The 8,727-nt window shown below is 46.1% G+C and overlaps 1 non-coding gene across 1 annotated transcript; it reads right to left on the bottom strand.

Annotated features, from left to right (window-relative positions):
* Positions 1–5,462: 5,462 nt before the first annotated feature.
* On the bottom strand, positions 5,463–5,536 carry trnan-guu (transfer RNA asparagine (anticodon GUU)). Its single transcript has one exon. It is a non-coding gene; the product is annotated as a tRNA-Asn (tRNA).
* Positions 5,537–8,727: the final 3,191 nt, after the last annotated feature.

Raw genomic sequence — 8,727 nt, 5'->3', positions numbered from 1 at the left:
CACCATCACCTGTGGCAATCGAGCCAATGTATCCCACGGTGGGTCGGTGTAGTCCACAAACCCAACCTAACAGTAAAGCAGACTGGGATGTTTGGAGGAATAGTGGTGGCATTGGTGTTGATTAGAGTTTGGATAATATTTAGATGGGTCATCGTGCAGGCTCGAGCACAGCAGGCCCAAATACAAAACCGACGGCAGCCCAGACAGGGACATGAAGTGATCGAGATGGTACGACTATAAAGAATATGGATAACCTAACCCTTACCTCCGATTCCACAGAGTGACCGCGACACAAGTAGACCAGAACCTTACACCTGGTGACGACCAGGCTATCTGTTTAAAATTTGCAGATAAAACCATCACCGAGATGGGACTGCAGTGGTGACTTCGACTCTGGGGACTCATGATATTGGGAACCTTGAGGCCTACACCAGCACTGGATAATACAGACGGACTACGAGAGATACAGCACACGCAAGAAAGACACAACTATAGGGTTTTGTTTACTTTGACTGACGAAATTTGCATTCCAGCAATCAAGGACTGGAGCAAGGACAGAACTGATTTGAACACGTGGCTGCAAATGAATCCGGATAAGAATAGAGTATGTGTGCGATGCTCTACGGGTACAAGAAGCAGTTGCATTAGACGAAGGGAGGCCGGGGAGGCCCGATGAATGTACCTTTGGAATAATTTGCGCGCCTCCTGCCCAGCCACAACCGTTAGTCACCCACAAAGAGGGGGTGGGGCTGTGTGGATACTATGAGGAGGTAGAGGCTGCCGCAATATCATTGTATGTATGCTTCTCACCCCCTCCGACACCACGCCCCATAAGAACCACCACACTGTCCATGGAATTGTCATGTCCAACAATTACAAGGGGACCAGAAAATGGGATTGTGCTGTCCAACGAGGGTGAACTATTGTATGATAATGTCAAGCATGAAATTGTGCCTGTCCTGATCAATATCTCAGGTATACAGATGCTGGAATATTGTACAGAACAGGCAAGAAATATGTATAATGTATTAAGTAAAGTTGTAATGCAGCAGGCTGCCGATGCCATGTGTGCCAGTAGATTCCGAGGACAGGAGCCAGTTCATAGGACTAAGAGGGAAATAGTTAATGATGTTGCGACCGGTTTTAATGCCGGAACCTCCATAGTAAACTCACTGGACATACAAAGGCTAAATGAAAGGGTGGAGCAGCTTAAAGGGGTGATGAAGGGATTATTAGAATGGGCAGAGCGGACTCAGGAAGGTCAATCCGAACTTGGAAGAGAGGGTGCCGAAATCCAATTGGATGGCCTCTCGGTCCTGGAAGCTCAGGCAAAAACAATCAATCACCTTATCGACAGAGAGAGAGAAGATACCGCAAAACTTAGACAGGGACAACTCTGTCACGCTTATGGCCTATGGATGGTGGGACAGATACGACACAACCTCGATCATATCCAAAGGGGGGAGTTGCCAGACTGGATAGACAGCCCACATCTGGCTCAGTTGGCCAAACTGAAGGGGACACTGGGTAATTGCACTCTGAAGGGACTAACCAGAGTATGCCCAGTGATCCCAAACTGCCGAATGAGCAAAGCTGCCGGAGTGGGAAGAGCCCTGATGATACCTATAGTCACACAAGACTCAGGACCATTTCCCCTTTATCAACTGTAGAATATCGGGATCATACGGGAAAACACCTCCCGCCATTACTATCTGACCGCAGCCCCTGCTGTCCGCAGAGACAACACACTCTATGGGATCTCCCTGACGGGATGCAAGCAGACGGGTGACATTACGGTGTGCCCTCACCCGGTGGGACAGAGAGAACTAGTCGATTGTGGATTTAATCCAACCGATGGATGTGTATTGGAAATAGTACCTGCCCCCACACATTTTGCCAGAACAGGTTACGGGGGCAAAGGGAAATACTGTGTCTCTACCACGGCACAATCATATCGGTACAATGGCTTACAATGCCAGATCTCACAAACAAACTTTTGCTTCACAGCCCTACGACCTCACAATAGGACAAGCCCGCATTATCCAGGTTAGACACCGAGGCCCAAAATCATTAACGCCATCGATCAGCTCCACGATCACCTGCAGGGTTATGACCAGCCAGAGCAGGCCCCTATCCCACATTTAGTTGCAGTATTAAGGGAACTAAGACTCAGAGTAGGCCAGTGTGTCAGACTCTACCACCAACTACAGACAAAGATTGAAATACTGGAGATGGATACTGACCAAGAGTTACAAAACCAGAGTTGGTGGAGGAGGGTCTGGGACTGGGGCATGAACGTAAACATCCACCCCTGGATTGGAATAATATCACACATACTGGTAGGGATACAGCTGGTCTTAGCACTAACATGGAGAGTCATGGCCTGTCGATCCTGCAGGCATTATGCACGACAAAGGAGTATCAGAACAAGGGCTCAAGTAAATAAAGTGACTTGTCCAGCAGAGGGACAGGGGAATCTGAACTATATCAATTTGATCTAAGCAACTGGGACTTCTGACACCACGTGACTGGCCAGCACGTTGTGACAGGAAGTACCGGGTGGTACATAAAAATATAAGTCGAGTAACAAATTATGTTGTCGGTTAAAGGAGACTAGGATTAGTCCATTACCGAAAGGGGGGATTGTTGTAGGGCAAAGGTAAAGGCACCTGCTGAATATATGTATGCATATATGTATGTGTAAAATGGTAGCCAGATACAAAATGGCTGCCAGGGATTCTGCAAAGCACGAGGGGAATTCAGCTAACAGTTAGCTTGAATACATTTTTGGGTGGCTGATGACACTGCAGTTCCGTGTACAGGAACACTGGAAAGAGTGAGCTCAGCAGAACGTCCTTAATCAACAAACCACAGACAAGATGTCCCAGCAGAATACTGAACAAAGAAATTCCTGTGACTGTGTAAGGATAAGGAGGTTAGGTGCAGACAGAACCCAAGGACAGTAGAGATAAGGGGATCTGGAGAATCTCACGAGGCCATGAATAAGCCTCAGCTAAAACATGAGGTGATCACACAGTCCCCTGGTGCCTGGGGGCCAATTCCATTGGCCCAGTGGAATCGATTTGTAATTTATAGTCCTTATGATTGGATTGTGTCCAGCCAACATGGGCTAAGTAATTATAATGAACTGTTGTAAAACATATAAATATCGATGAATTTCTTTGTTCGGTGGAGTGGAATGCCTGGAGTTGGACCAGAGGCTCTCTCCCCGCCGGTGTAATAAAGGCCATTTTGGGATTGGAACCGACCCCGAATGTCGAGTGATTCTTCCAGAAAAAGATTTGTGCTAACATAACCAGTGCTGTACCAGCCCTGGGAGAGATTGATGGGAAAGTGTAGAGGGAGCTTTACTCTGTAGCTAACCCCGTGCTGTACCTGCCCTGGGAGAGATTGATGGGACAGTGTAGAGGGAGCTTCACTCTGTATCTAATCCGTACTGTACCTGCCCTGACGGGTTTGATGGGACAGTATAGTGGGAGCTTTGCTCTGTATCTATCCTGTGCTGTGCCTGCCCTGGGAGGGTTTGATGGGACAGACTAGAGGAAGCTTTACTGTATATCTTAGATGGGCTGTATCTGCTCTGTGAGTCTTTGATGGGACAATATAGGGGGAGCTTTAATCTGTATATAACACATACTGTACCTGCCCTGGGAGGGTTTGATGTGACAGTGTCGAGGAAGCTTTAGTCTGTACCTGCCCTCTGAGTCTTTGATGAGACAATGTAGAGGGGGCTTTAATCTGTATCTAATCCGTACTGTACCTGCCCTGACGGGTTTGATGGGACAGTATAGTGGGAGCTTTGCTCTGTATCTATCCTGTGCTGTGCCTGCCCTGGGAGGGTTTGATGGGACAGTGTAGAGGGAGATTTAAACACGTGCTGCACTGTAATGTATATATGCCCGGGTTTACCTGCCACCAGGGGGACCGACCGTCGAAGGTCATTGGGCCACAGGCACACACATGCAACTCTTGTATATAAAGAAAGCCTCCATGTTTAATCCTTTGTTCGAGAGCTAGAAAAGTAGGGTCAGGATGCACCTGATTGAGTTCACGGTAGTAAGCCTGCTGAGTTATTGCATATGCAACATGCACCTGCCCCTGGAAGAGTTTGATGGGACTGTGTCGCGGGAGATTTATGTTGCAACTAATTTGTGCTGTACATGCCCTGAGAGTTTGAAGGGACAATGTAGAGGGAGCTTTCCTCTGTATCTAACCCCGTGGTGCATCTGCCCTAGGAGCGTTTGATGGGACAGTTTAGAAGAATCTTTACTCTGTATTTAACGCATGCTGTACCTGCCCTTGGAGAGTTTCATGGGACAGTGTTGAGGGAGCTTTACTGTGTATCTAACCCGTTCTGTACCAGCCCTGGGAGTGTTGATGGGTCAGTGCAGAGGGAGCATTACTCTGTATCTAACACATACTGTACCTGCCCTGGGTGAGCTTGATGGGACAGTGTAGAGGGAGTTTTACTCTGTATCGAACACGGGCTGTATCTGTCCTGAGAGGGTTTGATGGGATAGTGTAGAGGGAGCATTACTCTGTATCTAACACGTGCTGTACCTGTCCTGGGAGAGTTTGATGGGACAATGTAGAGGAAGCTTTACGCTGTGTCTAACGCGTACTGTACCTGCCCTGGGAGGCTTTGATGTGATTGTGTAGTGGTAGCTTTACTCTTTATTTAACATTATTGTCCTTTTTAATCCACTTTTTTCACACCGAAACAAATCGTAGCCGTGATGTGAATTTAACGCCACGTGATTCTTTGAAATCATCTTTAAATGATTGGGGAAAACCACTTCTTATGCCACCGAAAAACAGCTTTGATTCCAGGTCTTGGCGATAAATTTTGTAACACCATTTTTAAATTCAAAACCTAATAAAATTGACAACATGCAGCCAACGTGCAAAAGTAAGAATTCTTTTAATCACCGTTAATTAGCCGATAACCTTCTTCAGAATGAAATAAATAATAATATAATTACTGAGGAACAGTGGTATCTTCAATCATTCATTTTCTCTTTACATGTGATGAAGTTTTATCCCTATCTCATTTACACGCTGTATGAGAATGGTTTAAAATTGTAAGTGTTTATGACCCAGTTGTAAAACCATTGATTGTGTGTGTGTCTATACTTGATAGGAGGAGCACTTGAGACCGAAGTTCCAGTTCTTTCTATGTATCAATAGAATCAATTTCCACCAGTTTCTTTAAACCCAATAACATAATTTATTTCGAGTGGGCTGGATGGAGGAACATGATCCATGTAAAAAATTGTTATCGATTTACTTGAACTGAATGCTCATAAAATATTGGAGTGGGAACTAATTGGATAACAGCACAGCTGGCAACATTTGCGGAATAGATTCGTGCAGCCAAAACACACAATGACAACCTGGGACTGTGCGGCACCAAATACTCGGGGAAAAACAGTTAAACACTTCGTCCCTGGGTGGGCTCGAACCACCAACCTTTTGGTTAACAGCCGAACGCGCTAACCCATTGCGCCACAGAGACTGATGGAAGTGTAAGGTTCAAGGCATCCCAAACCAGGGTGTCAGACAGTTAAAGCTTCAGATTGCTCCGACCGGGATGGAACTTGTCCACTCTCAGTGGTACTTTTCACAAATAAATGGAGGGACATTCATTGTGGATGTGTGGAAGCAGTCTGGTCCCGCACACTGCAGACACTTCCATGTCACCGCCAACCAGCTCTCCCACAACCGGTGTGATCTACCTTCCAGCCTTCCGGTGCCTTGTCTGTGACAAAGTATTCTGATTGTCCCGAAGCCGGTATTAGGTTTGAATTCCTTTTCAGCTCCTGACTGCGGATATTCCTGTGATTAAACGGGAACTAAATGCTTACAGGGACAGTTGGATTCACCGTTTCTTTGCTTGGTGAAATTTCAAAGATTGAAAGCGACACACATCAACCCCAAACCTCCCGTGAGATGGAAGCCCAGTTGCTGTTTCAAGCTTGAATGCGGGAACAAGCAGAACTTATTCAAAGAAAGTCCAAGTCCCTGAGATGCCTGATTATTTGCACCAAACTCCTTTGCAAAGATTTGAGGTTCATGTTTGGTGATCTGGGCACATCTTTTGCCAAACTACAACACTTCAAACATAACTCAACGGCTGTAAAGCGCTTTGGGGTGACATGAGTTCCTGAAAGGCACTGCAGAAATGGAAGTCCTTCTTTGCAAAAGTTCGATGCAATTTCAAAATTTGCGAGCAATATCAGGGCTCCTCTGGGACCCCTCGTAAATTTCAATGAACAACTCCAAAGGGAGAATCATAGCCCGAGACCAACGAGCCAACTGTTTGACAAACGTGAAGATAAGGTGTAACCATGATCAAAGCATTTTTGTGTGTGTCGCTATTCAGAACATAAGAACTTAAGAACTAGGAGCAGGAGTAGGCCATATGGCCCCTCGAGCCTGCTCCGCCATTTAATATGATCATGGCTGATCCGATCATGGACTCAAGTCCACATCCCTGCCCGTTCCCCATAAGCCTTATTCCCTTATCAGTTAAGAAGCTATCTCTGTCTTAAATTTATTCAATGTCATGGCTTTCTCAGCTCTCTGAGGCAGTGAGTTCGGCAGATTTACAACCCTCTGAGAGAAGAAATTTCTCCTCATCACAGATTTAAATGGGCGGCCCTTTATTCTGAGATTATGCCCCCTAGTTCTAGTCTCCCCTATCAGTGGAACCATCCTCTCTGCATCCACCTTATCAAGCTCCCTCATTACCTTAAACGTTTCGATAAGATCACCTCTCATTCTTCTGAATTCCAATGAGTAGAGGCCCAACCTGCTCAACATTTTCTCATAAGTCAACCACTCATCTCCGGAGTCAACCCAGTGAACCTTCTCTGAACTGCCTCCAAAGCAAGTATATCCTTTCATAAATATTGTAAGTGTTTGTGATCCACGCTCAATTGCCAGACGGACGGTTTGAATCGCCCCCACCTTACGAAAGTTCTCGATCTGGGAATTATTATTCAGAGTGTAAATTAAATGAGTCACGGAAAGGGATGCTTCGGTGATAAATCATAGTATATTTATTTGGTGTAACATACACTGGCTAAAACATGCACTGCTAAACGAAATGTCTCTGTGGAGAATAAAATCCCGGTTCCAAACAACATACATACAGTACAGAAATGAACCTAGAAACACGCAGTAATTCCCTGGTGGATTCTAACCCCACCCCTACCAATGAATTACCCTCCCCAGAATAGCCCTGAAAAGCTTCACTTCTGAGAAAACCCTGAGCCCTTACCCAGCTGGCCTGGGATATCTGGTTACTGGCTTGGGACACTCGCGACCATGTTCACCACCACACGCAGCCCGTTTCCTTGCTCAGCTCAGCTGTGGGAAGTCACTGCCTGGTCTTCAGTCTCGGTGGCTTCTTCTGCAGTACTGCGGCCCCTTCCTCTGGTACATCGATCGGTGGAGCGAGAGCGAGAGGGAGAGGGGGCTCTCTCTAGACACAAGCTGCAAGCTGCAAGCTCCAAGCTTCACACCAAGCTCCAAGCTAAAAATAAAGTGGAAAGGACCCTGTCTTTCTGGGAGTCTTGCTACCCCTATCTTTCCCGACAATCTTTAAAACCCCTTTGTTTCTAAGCACGGGTACTTAGTCAGTGATGGGCCATCCCACCCATGCATTGGGCTGATGGCCCTTAGTCTGGGCATCTCTCTGAGCCTTTGTGTTGGGAAAGACCCGGCTCCTCCTTGGCTGGCCAGGCTGGTGGGTTCATTGTTCTGTGTCTCCTTCTGAGATGGAGGTGAGAAGTGCTTTTACAAATTAGAGTGGCTTTGTCAGTGGCCCCCCTTCCTGGCCGACAGCTCTTTTGTCAATGGATGACTGACAGGTCTTTTGTCCCAGCTCACTGCCATGAGGTCTCTGGAGTTTTAACAAAACCAGCTTTTTCACATATCTGCGCAGGTTGATCCCAGCACAGGGAAAATAGCCTCAGAAAAATAAAATCCACAAAATATTCTCGACTGAGTCCATTCTTTAAACAGAAACTTTGCGATCTCTTCATTCTGCTCTGCTAATTATCGATCTTGCCACGTAAAAAGTGCGTTGGCATTGCAATGCATTAATGTAAAATTAATGAAAAGAAAATGCAACGTTTTGTCGAGTGCAAAACATGCAGTGCCTGCATTTCAAAAAGCATTGCTTTTATTCATCCTGCGGAATGCATATTGCACAGATAATCTCAGCACACATTGTGCAGGCAAAGGCAGCATTAGACAACAAAGTGATTTGTCCTCCGCTGATTTGCAGCAGATAACTGACGGTTGAGCACACAATTTGACAACTAGACTTGTCGATCAAGCATCAATGAAAAAGGCAACAAAACTGCCCACCAGCACCAGGTGTCTTTCACTTGTTTGTCCCAAATTTTCAGCAGCTGGGACAACAAGAATTTAGGTTTTACTGAGATTTGAACTCAGATCACGAGATTTAAAATCAAGAGGGCTCACCATTACACCATGGAACCAACTATGCCAAAACTTTTGAAACATACTTCGTCACAGACAAGGCACTGGAAGGCTGGAAAGTAGATCACACCGGTTGTGGGAGAGCTGGTTGGTGGTGACATGGAAGTGTTTGCAGTGTGCGGGACCAGACTGCTTCCACACATCCACAATGAATGTCCCACCCTTTACTTGGGAAAAGTACAACTGAGAGTGGAT

This window comes from Pristiophorus japonicus, unplaced genomic scaffold, assembly GCF_044704955.1.
Source record: "Pristiophorus japonicus isolate sPriJap1 unplaced genomic scaffold, sPriJap1.hap1 HAP1_SCAFFOLD_596, whole genome shotgun sequence".
Classification (NCBI taxonomy): Eukaryota; Metazoa; Chordata; class Chondrichthyes; family Pristiophoridae; genus Pristiophorus; species Pristiophorus japonicus.
Note: the sequence above shows the minus strand (reverse complement) of the source record. Positions and strands in the feature narration are given on the sequence as shown.